The sequence below is a fragment of the Dermacentor albipictus genome, chromosome 6 (genome assembly GCF_038994185.2).
Source record: "Dermacentor albipictus isolate Rhodes 1998 colony chromosome 6, USDA_Dalb.pri_finalv2, whole genome shotgun sequence".
In the NCBI taxonomy this organism is placed as follows: domain Eukaryota; kingdom Metazoa; phylum Arthropoda; class Arachnida; order Ixodida; family Ixodidae; genus Dermacentor; species Dermacentor albipictus.
The window spans coordinates 60,999,278-61,016,155 of record NC_091826.1 but is presented as its reverse complement, the minus strand read 5'-3'; the positions used below and the strand labels follow the sequence as shown (position 1 = coordinate 61,016,155).

The 16,878-nt window shown below is 46.3% G+C and overlaps 1 protein-coding gene and 1 long non-coding RNA gene across 4 annotated transcripts in view; one reads left to right on the top strand and one right to left on the bottom strand.

Moving 5' to 3' along the window:
• Positions 1 to 13,252, bottom strand: part of LOC139061112 (glycine receptor subunit alpha-3-like) — a 90,285-nt gene extending 77,033 nt beyond the window's left edge. Inside the window, exon 1 of the mRNA XM_070540658.1 lies at positions 12,411 to 13,252. The gene's annotated coding sequence lies outside the window, so the exon portion shown is untranslated. The remainder of the gene's footprint in view (positions 1 to 12,410) is intronic.
• Positions 1 to 16,878, top strand: part of LOC139061113 (uncharacterized) — a 705,274-nt gene that overhangs the window by 66,668 nt on the left and 621,728 nt on the right. The window lies entirely within an intron of this gene.

The following is a 16,878-nucleotide window of genomic DNA, read 5'->3' as shown; positions in this document are numbered from 1 at the left end:
ATAAACCAAAGCTAAGAACTAGATATAGAGCAACGTACTCGATGGTTCCTTTCATCAGTCGGCAGCTGTGTGCGCACACTCTCAACTATAGTTTTCTTTTTCCTGTATTTCTATGCAGAATTTTAGGTTGTGCCCTAAACTTCACTTGCCTTTTTTAATACCTTTCAAGTAGTTTTATTCCAATGGTTAGCGTAGAGTCGTGGGGAAAAACAGATTTGAGACATACAGAAACACTTGTCCGTACCTCTGCTAGCAACCATTTCGTTCAATCGTTTCTTCGCTAACTAATGCAAAAGTTCCAGCGCTAACTGTATCTCGGCTTATGCCGGTTTTGTCTAATGTATCTTCGCAAGCTATATAAGCCGAAACTCAACCCTTGAAACTAGATTTCCTTGTTGTCCCACGTGCGTGCTACAACAGTTGTTTTATGAGTCGTTTCTTCTTTTTTTGTAGTATTCACGCTTCTACTATCAAGGTACTTGTGTGAAGCTCAACTTTGCTTAGATTAGAAGCTCTATTCAGCCTAATTGTGAAGCTCCATTAGCGCCAAACACGTGCGCGTCTGTGTTCTTCTTTTGTCCTGTTTCTAACACGCTACGTCTTTCGCTTCTATCAAGATATAGCAAGAAGCCCAACGTGCAAATTTGCTCAACATTTCACAGCGAAAGAGAAGACATCTGGACTCAGCCTTTTTCCAGGCCTTTATATTTTAAGCCCCATGGAGAGACGCAAGGAGCCTAAGCGAGAGACAGACGAGAAAAAAAGCAGCAGATTCAAGGAGTTGGATACTACTTACAGCTACGCTTTGTGTGAGTGCATAAAGAGCCAAATACGAGTTTGTGTTCATTGAATGTCCGCACAAAGTGACACGGAAGGCTTCACTCAGCCATTGTGGACAGGATAATGCAATGTCCTGCAAAAGAAGCAAACACATGCGGTAGATCGCAGGGCATCCTGGCGTTTTTTCTTTTTCTTTTTTTTTACTTTTACCCGCACGGTCGCCACCGCCGCTGCCGCGGAAGCTTGCAGGCGAGTGCTATCGGGTGGTTGTGCAAGGAACCCTGCGGGGGGAACGTCGCGCGAGTCCTCCGCTGTGATTGGTTGCGGCCTAGTCGGCAAGAAAACAGCCACGCAGCGCCCACGGTCACCAAGATCCAGAGAGTTTCTAAAAAAAATAACAAAGCTTCACTTTTGCATAATGCTTAGCCCTTTTTCAGAGAAATTGGCCATACTGGAAAAGGGATACGTTCATTCTCAAAAGGAGAGGCAGGTTCAATGCAGAATCACTGATACAAGTCCGAAAATGTGCGCAGTAATTTATTCATTCGTTTCGCTCGAAGGGCGTAGCCATAACAATGATAGTTAGCACGTCAGGCCTGAGGCTGCTGCGAAGTGCGAAGAGCACTTCGCAGCAGTGGGTGCATATGGGGCATATGTGGCGCAGTGGGTGCATATGTGGCGAAACTGCGTCAACGGAGCTCCGGTGCCATCGCGCGCGAGTGGCCCGTACGCGTGTTCAAAGGTGAGCAGGCGTCTCAAAATGGCGTGAACCGCCGTTTCGCCGCCGAGTGGCGACGGTTGTTAGGCAACACCTATTGAAGGGCGCCAGGAACGCTCCGGAAACGTAGTTTCCGGAAGCTGTGCTGAACGTGAGGACACTTCTACGGAACTAGGATCTTTACTTTCGTTACGGGTGTCCAGACTGCCAACCCTGTTTTGTACGGGATTACACGGTTACAAATCGCAGGATCAATAAACATTCTAATCGCAGCAAATGTTTTATTAAGCGAATCTTTCTAATCTTTCCACGCCCGCTTTCTTGACCATTAGGTAGGCACAAAACGACACAGTAGCGCATCTCGCGCATTTGCATGTTTGAAATCGTGCGACGCGCGGACATTGCACTTATTTTCAGTATAACCCGATTTCTTTCCGGTTCGTTTACGTTTGGGAGAGCGTTCTTATACCTATATGAATAATAGTTTTGTACTTATATTTGTTTCGTTAAAGTCTCGGCTGCTGCATTTGTGCTTACATTTGGTCCCACCGCGCTTGTTGTGCCTTTTCTCGCACAGCGTGCCATTCTCTGCGCACACTGATTTCGCCTCACTAGCGTTTTAAAAAGGACAGAATTCTGCCGACTCGGCCATCTTCCGCTTCGACTGGCAGAAGCCTTCTCCACCTGCCTTACTTCCTTCCTTTTTTTTCACTCTGCATACTGGTACAAAGGAACGGTGGAACAGAGACGACACGTCGGCGAGTCTTTGGCGGTTTTCGTGAGAGCGAAGTCGGTGGGCGACAACTCCGACGACATCTGACTCTCGAGTCTCCTCAAAGCCACCGCACTGCTTTCCTCGACGCGATTTTCTCCGTACGTCCAGACGTCCCGCTAATGGTTGTCCTCACGGTGGTCTTTGGGGAGACAGCGTTCCCGCTCTGCGACGTTGCTGTTGCTGCCGATGGCGTCCGGACAAACGAAGTCAGTCACAATGCCTTTCTGATGGCCCTGTCTCAAAAGCCGTCGAGGTTTTTTTCTGCATACTTTCCCATTTTTCAGTGAACTCAGCTTTGTTTTGGCTCTTTATTTCTTGTTGCTGTCATCTTTTTTGCTTTCTCCCTGGCACTGACATGAACGTAGGCTTTGCGTGCGCTTTCTTTAGTTTACGTATGACAGCCCCATGTTGAACCTTTAGATGCGGCTCTCCTGTTGTCGAGGGCACGCCTAGAAACATGGAGCTCGTCACAGCCTTGAAAGTCGTGGTGATATATTTTTTGTACCTACGTTTCTGCCTTTCGATGCCAAAGGAGCGCTGCCAAGAGCAGCCTTTTCCGCAGCATTACGGACAGCTGGCCAATTGGCTTGTTCCAGAGTTGGTTGAGGATCCTTTCTTGTAGTGAAATGGTGCAACCCACTCTGGGAGGACAAAGACCATTATCGGGCGTCACGAAGGCTAAGGAAGATAAGACGTTTTTGAGGCAAACGACTCGAAATAAAAATTATTCACAGCAAATTGCGAAATCAAAGAAAAAGCTACGTGAGTTCAACGCACGTCTTGGAACCTGCGCTAAGGAAAGGGTTGCCGAAGCGACGAATCAAAGCTATTAATTCGCCCATTTCGTTCCTGCGTATTTGACATGAAATATGCGGGCACACCATGCACCCTGAAGCACCCGTGCTACGAAATGTGACACACACGGCGATCATTACAGTTGATTGGCACTGTCTCCGTAGAAGTTCACGTGTGACTGTGGCCTAACGGCTGGAGCAGCCGGCTGGAGTGCTGGAAAGCGAGGAAAGCGGGCGCGCAATCCATTTATTTTTGAAGTGTGATCTATGCGGCAAAACAGCCTTCGCATCGAGCGGCCATGGTAAGGAAGTCCGTGAATGTTGCAAAAAAAAGCGTCGCTTAAGTTCACTTCACACAGACATTAATTCAATTAGGACGAAATAGTGAGGCAGCATTCTCTGACTTTTCCTTCTGATGCACCTTCTTCTTTCATGCACCAGAGGACTACTGCGAAATTAATGTACCTTGTCTTTCTCGATGTACTCGCGCATGCGCAACTCTATTGTTCCGTGCGTACTTGAGGCTTTGAATCCCTCGCAGCAGGCTACTTTAATGTCCCTCAAGTTTCTTCCGTTCTGTTTCGACGTTTTAGATGTTTTCCCCGACTATTTGTGCACCTGACAGTTTTTAGGCCCAAAAGCTGCATCTTGGAATATGCGGACACTGGAGCCTGTGACAGATGCAGTGATGGGAGATGGAGAAATCTTGATGCCTGTCAAAATGTTGCGCAGGGTGGTAGCTGAAAAGTAACGCTTCCTTGGAAGATCCTGGTCAAACATGTACTCGCAGGATAATTTGCGCAAAAGTAAAGGAAAATCGCCTGCTATGTGTATCAAACCATATGCAGAACTTGCTCCTCCATAAGAACTGCGTCATCTCTTTCTGTATATTGCCGGTTCAGTGCTGCCCGATATATTTAACTCGTGCTTTAACATTTGTTGCCGTTACTTGTGGGTTGTCTATTGCGAACTAAATGCACTTGGGACATGTAAAAATGACGCTGAAATCCTCCGAATTGCATATCAGAAACAGTAGTGGTCAGTACCTTAGTAAAGGCGTTTTGAATATTGTGTAAGCTTGCAATAGCTTGTCTGGAAGGCTGTTATTAGAGAGTCTTCGCGCGTCCGGATTTTCGGCCAGAGTGCGTCGAGTGCTGATAGCTTCGTGTGCGCTGTGGTGTTCTCGTCGTGTAACTCGCGTCGAAACGAGACGCAGCATGAAGGTCTATTTGCTCGCTGCTGCAGCTGTGCTGCCTTACTCCAATGTTTCGGCAGCGTGTGTGCGTGATCATCGAGTGAAATATGTTCATGTTTGCTTGTGCGTGCGTGACACCATATTTGTTCACTTAGTAAGGTAATGTTTACAAGCTTATACCGCCGATAAAACTACTATCCTTACTTCATATAGCTGTTTACTAATTTTATATCGCAATCGATAGTTTACCTCTCGGGCGAAATTGTGACTTTTATTCATTGTAATAAAGGTTGGATTGGTAAAATGTTTATTTGTCCTGATATCGGAAAATAATTAGACTTAAATGATTCCTCGCACTCTTAACTTAACCGATACGACGGGCATCGCCATCTAAAAAAAAAAAACTATTGTTTTGTGCAATGCGCACGACTGTGTTCTCGTTCTCTGCAGTAGTGCGTGCTGTGTCCTCCAAGTTGCATGCGTAGACATCAACACTCCCAAAGCCAGCGTGATGGACAGTTTGATTGACTGAAAAAAAAGTAGAAATAAATATGTGCATTTACAGAATGTAACTACGGTTATCACATTCTTCGAATATACGGGGCAGTTTCCGTGCAGGCACAATACCACACCGCAGCTTATTTTTTTTGTGAAGTCGTGCTCAGAAATGCCCAGTTCCCAATTCGCCTCGACGATGGCAGCTGTACTTGGAACGGTCGCTGAAAGCGTCGAGTGGCGCTTGAATTTTCATTCCTGCCATGTAGTGAACAAGGTTGGAATACACACACCCCTTTTGGCACTACGACTTGCGACTGCACGTCCTGCTCTCGCAGCCAACGAGATATTCCTTCAGCTTTTCCGCACAAATGCTATAAACAAACACTTCTTTACTGGCAAGTTAGCGCTCTTCGTCCTGCGTTTTTCTTGTTGTTCTTGTTCTTGTTGTCCCGAGCACCTTACGCATCTGCATAAGCCGCCCCTTTATCAAAATTGGTTACGCGCCACTCCCTCCTCACGTATTCTGCAAAGCCTCTTAGCGTGGCGACACTGCTATTTCCTTCGCCTCCGAATTCGCGTTCTCGTTCGTGCCTCAGCTTCACGCTTTGCCGCGCCCAGCATATCTGATGAACGCCGCGTGCGGGAGCTCGAACGTTCGAGTAGGGGGGGGGGGGGGGCATCTTAGAGTAAGAGGGCCACCCTCCCAGGCCTCTATTTCTCGCACGACAAAGTAGCGCTGTGCCGCAAGAACGTGCATTATAGTTTCAACGTTGTATGTGGCGCCACTCCGTGACTTAAGCCACCGCGCGGGGCTTCTTGATTTACGATGCGGTGCCCGGTAGCCGCGCAAGCGACCGCGGAGCCCGAGCGGCACCTGTTTGTGGAGAAGTGACGAAATCGGTGCTATGCCGGGCGAGCCGCTGATAGCGGCGATGTAGGAGGGATAAGCGGCCCATACCTTTCGCCACCGTATGGTTCGCCTACCCTTTCGACGCTCTGGTGAAATGGCCATAACGTGCACGTTTCTCAAGGTGGTTGCACTGCCCTTGCGTTAGAGTTCTAGCGCTGCTTCACAACAGCGGGCCAGATCGCGCGAAAGCTTGTAACAAAAAAAGGTCTTGGGCCCGTATTTCTCTAGTCATATATTAAACTTTTTTTCATGCTTGCTTTCTTATCGTGCGTTGTTCCAAGTGGGACACCTCAGCGATAGAAACGGAGCGGCGGCGTCAGCGTGAATAATACATGTCGAGAAGGATAAACAATCAAAAGGGTCATTACAAAATATGTGCCTCGAGTATCAATTTGTTGCTCGTTATTTTGTACGCGTGCGTTCAGTTCGGCGAGTTCATGTCAATGTTAGTGTTTTTTTTTTGTTTGAAGGAATGGTAGGAAAAAGTTATCCTAAAGCTCAGCGAAAAGAACAAAAGAGGGCAGCCCCATATTTTCAAACGATCCATGACTCAAAGCTCTTCCTCCCATTGATGATTACGTATATTGGCATCCCCTTAGAAACGGGACGGGGACGAATAGAGCCCTAGCTTGCTTGATTTAATCAGGTTGTACTGCACCTATTACTGTCTGGAGTTATGCCTACTTGATCTCGATTATAATTTTCTGATTTAAACCTTCTATTACTACTGTACATCATTACCTACACTTTCAATGACTACGGTTCTGTAAATCTATTCCGTGCTCTTCTTCGACCAGTATTCTCATCTCTTATCTTGACTGTTGACAAATTAACCCTTCCGTTGTCATCGAATCCTAAAGCTTATCAGAGGTGAGCAATCGCTACGGTTCTTGCTATGTGAATAACGTAACGTTCGATTACCATCTGCCGAGTCGCTTCCGGAATTCTGCATCACACGCATGGGTCATACTGTGACATACATTCGCTCCGGTATGTTTTTTTCCTGTGGCAGCCAGCCCTGTCCTCAAAAAGCAAGGCACTCCCTTTTGCGTTATCCTACAGATTTTCTCTCCTGATTTCTTTCTTGCAGTTTCTGTAAGTCTCCGGAATCCATCTTTCTTTACATCTTTCGCATTCCGTTCACCTTCTTTGTTGCTCTCACTTTCATTTTATCACTCCTTATTGTCTACGTACACTTTCAATTATCCTGTACGAAGTTGCCGACTTTCTTGACCTTTTCCTACATTCCATGCGCACGCTTTCGAGCTACATATATATGTGCACGTTAGCCGGCCATATCTGGTTATCAATGTTCTTTGGATCTCTTTCGAAACAAATAATGCCCTACAATACTCCGACTTCAAAAGAAGCCCAAACCATGCCACGTTTCCCTGCCTCGTTTGTGCTTTTACCGTGGACTCCCAAGCCAGTCGGATCACCGAACTCTAGTCATTCCACTGCGTTCCACTTACTTTTGTTCTTGAATGCATAAAAGGACGTTTCGTTAAGGAAGTAACTGGGACGCTAATGCATTTCTCCACAAAGTTTGGAAATTATTATCTGAAGAATGGTGTCACCCTAAGAATTCGTTCCAAGAGGACCGGCTCTGCGAACTCCACGGCTAAAATTTGTAAATTGCAACACAGACCATAAGGTAATTAGTTAAAAAGTTGATTAGTGAATTTTTGTTTTTAGTCGATTATGCATTTCACTTTTTTGCGGAAGTAGTGTCCGCCGCTTCTAGTAGACCACCTTATGAACTAGTATTGTGCTTTATGCCAGGGGCAACATTTTTAAAAAAATGTTGAAAGTGTTCGCTGAAACACCCGGTATACTTAAAAGCTGTGAGTTTGCTTCATTTGCACGACAAAGGACTTTTGGAATGGAAACCAAAATAGAAGCCTTGTGCACATGATTTATCTTGACATGCAGGAACAGCCACTCAGCACTGTTACTGAAATGTAACTCCGCCCGGAGCGGAGAAACCCTCCCGTTTTAGGACTGTGCAAGCTCTGGTAATCAGCAACTCATCCTAAAGAAGGCACGATTTTACCTTAAGAATTTCTGGTCAATGAAATATGCGACAAAATGATAGCTTCCGTATTTTAACAGAAACATTGCGTTGTTCATATGCGATTCATTTATGAATTAGGCTTTGGTTATTGGCGTCTATAAATTCGGATATAAGAATCATGCTAGGGCGCTATAACGTAAAACTATTCCAAACTTTTCTATTCCAATTCTTCTATCAGTCCTCCACTATTGGTCAAAAACTTTTTTCGACCACGCCCACTTCACCTGTCTGTGACGCGACGTCACGAAAACCGCGATACTTCCACATCTGATATGATGCGTACACACTGATTATGCATGGTTTGACAGAAAAAAGAAAAAAAGTTATTTCTGATTCGACCCCTTTTCCCCATTAGCCCTCGGCTATTGGTAAAAAGTTTTCGGGCTGCACCCACTTCACCAGCTTGTAACCCGACGTCACAAAACCGCACAATCTCACCGCGTCAAAGTGACGTGTACGCGATAAAGATGCATTAATATACCGAACAAAACTGAATTTTCTTCGGAATAGCCGCAGGCTGCCCCGTTTCGAAAGGAATAAAAGATGGCTGCTGCCGATCGCTGCGACGCTGGCAACTCGCACCTGCCGGAGAGCATGGGTGTATTTGCGTATAATAAAACTTCTTGCGTGGCCGTGTAATGTTTTCGAGCCCTTTCGGCACGTTTACCACCTCATTCTGCGAACTCTTCTGTGCTGAGGGTCAGTTTTAGCGTCATTCTTAAGCTTCCGTTGCATGCCGCCGTGATTTTCGACCAGCCACCACAAGCTAAGTAAGGGAAAGCCGACGAATCGCAGACGCCAGCACCACCATCTTCATCCGGTTATCGATTTTCAGTGCACTGGCTCTGCCCCAGTGAATTCCTCTCTACTTGAGCGTTCTCCTCGCTTCTTGGCAGCCAATTAGATACGACAAGCGGCTCAGTGTAGGCAATATTATTCGTTTTTCAAGCAAACAAAAGTGACCTCCTATGAACGAGGAGAGCGTTTGATTGGTCTGTTCAGACAACCCTGCGGGTGACCGCCCGGTGCTTGCGTCGGTGGTTACGCAAATTTGACGTCAGGCGATTGGAATAGAAACATATTGGAATAGTTTTACGTTATAGGGCTCCTACTCTACAACAAAGAGGAATGATCATTGAAATGAAGATGGTAGTCAGCACTCAACTTCAGCGCCAGCACACTGGCGCCTTCTGCAGAAACTATAGTAGAGCTATGCTGGAAATTAAGTTAGCAAGAACTGTTAAATGTTTTTTCATGATAGTGTGTTAGAGTTTGTGCGTTGCGCGAAGCACTTGTGTGTCCGCTTACATATTGTGATAAATGTTTTGCTACTTTCATATACACTTATGCAAGGCACTTTTCTTCTGCAATGCGTTGAAAATTCGGTAAATGGTTTATAAGTGTTCGGTATGTAACGTTGCTTCCAAAATATTTAAAGTTTGTGCTGCATGCCTTTTGGGTGGGCTTTGAACATCAATAAGTTTCCTTCATTAAGTGTGCCGGTTTCTACCTGTCCATGTAAGTTGTTTGTAGCTCAGCCCATCTACACGCCCGGTACGCGTTTGCCAATGTTGCCACTTGAGCAGCAGCTGGGCTCTCAGCTGGCTGATTGTTTTAGGGTTTTTTTTTCTTTGCACTGCTGCTGCCTTACAACGAGACAGGGAACCACTTCATTTGATCAAAAACCAGGGGGGACACTCTGTTAGTGTCCGCCTTGTGGACACGTATATTTCCACTGCTGCTAAAGGGCTGATTGGCTGAAGGCATCTGTCTCCTTCTCACGCGTACCCCAGCCCAGCCAATCAGAGGTTCAGCAGCACCTGGCAATAACAGCAGTGCACACATCCGCAATACAAACAGTAAGCTTTTCGTAATGGTAGCTTCGTTAATGCAACGCGTATTATACATGCACTTTCATGGGCATCAATACATCTACATGCTTGTATACGCATTGCGAGCGCATTGAAATACGTGTAAATAACATAACCGCGAAGGAAATATACAATGTTACACTGGTAACACGAACAGTAGTAGCAAGATCAGTAATTAAAAGCAACAGTAAAAAATGTGCACGTGCAACAGGCAAGAAATTGGTATATGTGTGATGGGTATACTTCGAACAGGTATGGACAGAAACGAAATTCACAAATTTGTAGTTTATGGCTTAAGGTTTGCACGAAGTAGTATGTTCGATTTCTTGATCCATGAGGGCAGAAATTGCTCCTCCTGTGCTACAAGTGGCTGTTAACGTTGAAGTTTGTACGTACATTATTTCACCCAATTTTTCATCCACATGTGCATAAAGTTGTGTTATTTTTGTAGCAATCTTATTTTTAATTTCCATACACACAATATAAAAGCGATCAAAGTCGAGTCCCTAAACTCTTTGTCGCCTCTGACAAACTGAAACACCTCCTGTTCGAGCTTCGCAAATTATTTTTTTTTCCTTGTGAAAATGCATAGGCTCTTTGGGAATTTCCTGAAATTATTATAATATTTCGCACTACATATCGTAAAGAAAGAAACCCTGCAGAAGCAGATAGCTTTTGCCGCGTTTATTGTATTCTATAAATAGTCTGACCTTGTCACCGGCTGGAAAAAAATTTTGATTAGAAACAACCTCTTCTAACAGCACATGTGCCTCCTTGCTACTACAGTCCACTGAATGTGGGCGTCGATCATTAACGTGGTTACTGATTAAGCCGAGTTCTCTTTTTCTTACATCGAAAAGGGTGTGAAACTCTACGTCAACGCGTCATTTCTCGTCATTTTTCCCCACATATTGTTTTCACATTCCCTCTAGTTATACTGCGCGTATTAGAAGTTTTACAGGATTCCTAAATGATTGCCTTTTGCGAATTGCAACCTTTCGCCATTTGTGCCAAATTATTTCAGTAAACAAGCCACGAAAGAGCTACCAATGTGCAATAAGGTGATTAAGCCATTTCGTCAATATATTTTCTCAATTAATTGTGGCAACCAACGTATTGCAATATCGCAGATCAACCAATTAAGTGCTCGAAGTATGGACTTTCAGAACGAGTCCTGAGAGTGTTATACTACTTTTAAACTTGATCGTAAGCTTAGCTGCACCGAATCGCGTTGGTTTGCTGCTCACTTTCCTGCAACAATCGGCTCGATTACACTTAAGAAGCTAACTACGTTGCCTGGCGACGCAGTCTAATATCGCGTTTCGAACAAGGATCACCCGTGTGTGGTTTACAGAATAGAAGGATATACTGCACATGTTTACAAATTATATAAAGCGAAATGCAATAGTCATTTTGATATCGAACGTGGCACGATTTCGCCCGCTATGGAAGGAGTGCATGCGCAAAGCCCAACAGAACTAGTGGTTGAGCATTGCCGAATCTGAAAGAGGTAAAATATTTTTTCGACTAAAAAGGCACACGGAATACTGCTACGCTGAAAAAGCCGAATCTCTCCCTAAAAAAAAAAAAAACACTTGATTCTTTTTTTTTTCTAGTTGACCTAGAGTCGTCATCGATTTCTGTGGGTACTCCTAGTGCCCATTCTGTTCATGACAAATCGTGTTTGTTGTAGGAAGTGTCTGAAAACCTCCGGTACATTCGGTTGTTTCCAGCTTTTTGTCACTGGGATGCTCTTAATTGTACTTAAGTTATTTGGTATCTTTTTTGATGTGCTAGATGCCCTCTGAATTCGCTCAGAGTAACCTAATTCTGCATAAATGTTGACAAATATTCGCCAACATTTTCAATTCCAAGAACTCATTCCGGTAGTTAAGTGCAATTGTTTTTATAGTTCTTATTACACTAAGCAAATATTAAAGTTCGCATTTGACAACTAAAACGAAGGCAAATTATCAGCTCTTTCCGCAACCTAGGCTATATCAGCGGACCGAGATAAAAATTTAGTTCAACATTACGTGCCTACAGCCAGCAAGTCACAAAACAACACGCCAAGAAAAAAATTTTGAATTGTAGCATTAACGCGAGCAAAATCTTTAAAAGCAGCAAGTGTCCTCCTGTTCATATAATCCACGCATAAATAACAAACGTGATTTGCTGGTGATAGTTCTATGAAAATAAACATACAAGTTGTTTCAGATTTTTGTTTGTGATCTTGCTGTTTGCGGTTGCCAATTTAGAGGCCAAAGCGGATTTTTTCTCCGAGTTTAGTTGGTAACTCGACTCAACTTAAGATGCCGAGAAGTGAAAGCGCCGCTTTTGTTTTTACGTCATTCTCCCCATATTCCGTATCTCTCATTCAAAATAATATTCATTTGAGCCACATACATTCACCACAACGAATCACATACATTTGCGAAATATGAGCGCGGAGGTACTATATTCTAGCAAATACATGAGGCATCACAGCTGCTTATGATAAGAGCTTCTGGCGATGTGTAATTGCAACACACAAATAGTAGAGTACCGAATGCTAAGCCCCTGTCTATAGACTATTTATGGAGGGTATGGAAAGAATAACATTAAGATCATAGATGCCTTCTTTTAGTGAACAATGTGCAGGAGTTTTATTATCGTCCTCATTACTTTATATTTCTTTTCCTGCAAATATGGACCATGTACGCCCCTGCAAGCTGTCAATTTTTTCTCCTTCAAAAAAACTATTCTGTTTGTCGCATCCGAAACCTGCGAAGAAGAAAAATAAATTCGTCGCTCACCCTTTTAAAGACGCTTGCAAGATGGACCTTCCCTTCGCACCGAGTTCGAGTTGTGCCTTCCGGTTTTTATCCGCATAGACCACGTCGTCAGTGAATCCAGGGGTCTTCAATATCCCAGTCCACTACTCAAAACAAAGCTTAGAGTTGTACCCGTCACGTGGCACTCGACAACCCTAGCAGCATCCAAGTACGCACTTGAAGTTTCAGAGACGGTAACGTTTTTCACGTAACTGACGAATAAATTCAAACCCAGTGTCGTGGTGCTACTGGGTGGCTTAACACCTTTCCTTAGTCCAGCACTTCCGAGGAGGATTTACTTCCGTAGTCGTTATCGAATGCCGGTTCAGTATCCACAAAGTATATGACAGATCGGGAGGAACTTTCGTTTCCTATTCGGGACACATGGTGAACGAAAGGGGAAGTTTGGGGAATTAAGTTGAGTCCAGGGTGTGGAAACACGACGCGCGCAACTTCATCGCTTGCAGAGTCACGGCGAGCAGACCGTCTGTCCTGGTGGAGACCGGATGACGACAGTTCGTCTATTCTTGGCAGGTCACATAGCGAGCGGAGACGTTTTTCAGACGTCTGACGAAGGGACGGCAACAGGTACCACTGTTCACACTACGCAACATTTAGATGGCTACGAAAGCGAAGAAATAAAAATTACGCTGTCTACTTTCAAACTAGACGGAAACAAAGAACAGTGGCGAAAGCAGACTCAAGCATACCGAAAAAAAGGCAGCGCGGTTCAATCAGGGGGCACTCGACAATGCCCGGTGGCTTCACGAATGGAGCCAATCCAAAGGATAGCTGCGCGCGGAGTAAGTCGACGCCGCTGCACACTGTTGCGCCACCGGGACGAATCTGAGCGGTCCGTCGCTCGGTGCCGCCGACTGGGTCGCGCCTCGGAGCGGCGCTCCACTCAACGAGGGAAAGGAGAAAAGGGGGAGAGAGGGAGAGAGAGCGGGGGGAAAGTGTTCGGCAAAAGGGAAAGGAATGCCGGTTGGGGATGCCGGTAGGGAAGCGGCTCGCTTCCGTCTTATCGGCGAGCCTGGGAGGTAAAGCGCGCGTTTAGGTACTAATGCAGGGCGCGGTGGTTAGGGGCAGTAATTTCCCCCCCCCCCCTTCGTGCAAGGCCCATGGTCGCGTTTAGGTGTCCCGAATAACGAATTACGTCGGACGGGTGCTGTGACGTGTAGAAGGGAGCCGCCGGAGGGTTGGTGGCAATTCGTGTTTTGAAAAATGACAGCGCCAGTGTCGTGTTCAAATGCAAAGAGGAGAGCGTGTAGAAAGAAATAAAATGCAAACAGGAGAGCGTGTGGCCGAAGCACAACTGAAAGCACAGTGCGCGGCGTCGGGCAGTCATCGTTGTAAGTACACATGCACGTGCATTTGATTTGAACGCAGAGTGCTAGGCTGCTTGTCCTATTCAAATTATGTCACCTGTATTTTGTTGGAAGTATGTATCCTCACCCCGCCAAGTGCCATTCCTGCCAGTGATTACCGTTAAGGTAACTAGCGCTATTGTTTCTCCTGCAGTGTAATACATTTTCGTACTATTCGAATTACGATTAGGCACTGGCAGCTTTAATGGTGGAAACAAAAGTAAAGCAACGTGCGTTAGGAAACTGGGCCTGCGAAAGCTGTATTGTACTAGAGATGCTGCGATGGTGCTAGCTACCGTAACAGTTTACTGCCAGGTGGTAATGGCAGTGCCGTGGGGGGATGAGAAAATAACTTTCGGGCAAAGTACGGATCACGTCTATTGCACTTGTGCGAGCAGCACCACATTCTGCGCGAGAACCACATGCCCGCGCATGCGCACAATGACTGGCCGACGGCATGCACTCTACCTTTAGTTCTACTTAGGCCACACAATCCGCGGTTCGCATTTCATTTGTCCTCAGTAGTACACCTGCTGAGGCACATTAATGCCGCAGTTGCCACCGTTGCCGGCAAGTAGACACACAGACAGACAAAGAACTTTATTAATGGTCCTGAGGAACCGGCGTTAGGGTACCTCCCTTTTCAGGGAGTCCCCGTAGCCGTCGCGGGCCGCACCCACGTCGGGGTCGGAAGATCGTGGTCCTCCGCCCTGTCGCAGGCCCTCTGGACAGCCCGTAGTTGCTCTGAGAGGTCGCCGCTCTTAAGGGCTGCCTCCCAGTCGGTTAGAGTGGTTAGCGATGAGCTGCGTAACGCAGGGCATTGCCAGAGCATATGGGACAAGGAGCAGTACGCCTCCCCACAGTCTGGACAGTGGGGTTCTACATTAGGTGCGAAGTGACTGAATCTGCCCCTGAAGGGAAATAACCCCGTTTGAAGCATGCGAAACGCCGACGATTGTGGTCTATTAAGTTTGTGAGCTTGTTTCAGATGTTTTGTTAACTTGCGAACATCCAAATTTCCAAAGACAAATTGAAACACTGATTAAGTATGTTACTATATAAGTATATAAACACTTCTAGCGATCATCAATATGTGAAAACGGAGCTCACAACATCGTAAATCTGTATTTTGGTCATTATGAAATAATCCGATTCCTGCAATGGCTACATGAAAAAAGCGAGTTCAGTAAGCACCAGAGGTAGCTTGCACTAACATTTAACAACGAAAATAATAACAAATTTAAGAACGTGTTCTTGAATGTTTAATAAGTTTTCTCGCTCTCCCCCCTTCCAACTTCCAGCGTGCGTCACTCGAAGCCTCGTGTTTAGGCGACGCGGCGCCTCCTTCCACTCACAGCGCGATTCCTAGGTGCAGCGTCCGATGCGGGACGACTCTGACGTGATCGCTGCGCCGTAGTGCGTCTGGTGGGAAAGCGTCCACTGCGATCTGTGCCGTGCTGCTGGCGAGGAGTCAAGTGTCTGCGTGGTGCTCCCAAGCGAGATTGAGGACGATCCCGTCGAGACTTCAGCCCCATGATCGCGTCCGCGCTCATGGCGCGTCACGGCCCGGCTTTCCGTGCCGATCACGACGTTTGGCTCACGTAGACCGTTTCTCCCTCCGAGACACTGAGTTCTTTGGTTCGTTCCGCTTCCTAAGGCGGACGTTTCGTCTTTGCGTGACTCAAGAGCATGCCGATCGAATGAGTGGGTGGTGCGAACAGGGTGCGATAAGGCTATCGCGTTCCACTCTTGAAGGCGAAGCTTAAGCGTCCTCCAATTTTTCTACGCCCTTTGTCGATGCATACGTCCATGGCGTAACGGTTTTAAATGCGTCAGCATTTCTATGCCTACCCAACGAATAAATACGTACGTTCGTCACGTAACACGATCGCTTTATAGGCCCGCAGCAGCGAGCTAATTGACCTTCGCGCTCCATCTCGATTTCATGCCAGCTTAGAGGCGAGAACACAGCGCAAACCAATGGCACGAAGCTATCAGCGTTCACCGGACCCTCTCCCCATCGCAGATCGCTTTCCAGACAGGGGCCCATGCTGCTGCGCCATACGCAGTCGCCGTAGTATGGTTGGTGACGTTCAATAATGGTTCTATGCGCAAGGATCAGGTACTAAAGAACAATAATTGCTTCTATTGATCAAAACGTCATCAGCGAACCTGGCGCCGCCACCTGCAGTAGTTTGCGTGCCTCGTTTATTTACCATGCGCCGCCGTCCGCTGCAGTGCGTATCGTCGCAACCCTGTCGAGAACACTGGTGGGATCAAGGTTCATAGCATCGATAATGACACTGGGCTCCGTGGCGATGAGCAAGTGGCACAGTACTGATGCGTACTTCGACAACTCTCAGAGGAGTCTCTGCGTGAATTTTAATATCGGGCTTCTAGAGAAAACGCTGGGCGAAAGAAAGTGGCAACCGCAAAGGCGCCGCCATGTTGCAATGTTGCCTTGTTGATAGTAACGTTGCCTGAAATCATGCGTTTGCAGCTGCCTGAACTCTGGTTCAGGCAGCTGATGCGCCACCATAATGAACCAGGCTCGGGATCACGTTGATTGCAAGTCTCGTGTGAATCACTCATCATCGTTTGCGCCTGCGCGCTTGCAAGGAGTTGCAACATGGCAGTGCCCTCCTGGTTGCCGGTCTCAATGCATGTACGCTACGGGGAGATTTTTCTTTACAGTTGGTTATAACACCTCCATGCAGCCGAACTAAAGTAATGCAGTAAACTAAAGTAATATTTAGCAGTCTCGGAAGAGAACAGCAGTTTACGATAGGTAGCGAGGCAGTACATCTACAAAAGGGAGTACATGTACAAAAGGGAGTACATCTACTTAGGGCAGGTAGTGACCACGGATCCGGATCATGAGACTGCAATAATCAGGATAAGAATGGGCTGGGGTGCGTTTAGCAGGCATGAACAGCAGGTTGCCATTATCCCTCAAGAGAAAAGTGTATGACAGCTGTGTCTTACAAGTACGCACCTACGAGCCAGAAACCTTGAGGCTTACGAAAATGGTTTTACTGAAATTGAGGATGACGCAACGAGCTATGGAAAGAAGAATGATGGGC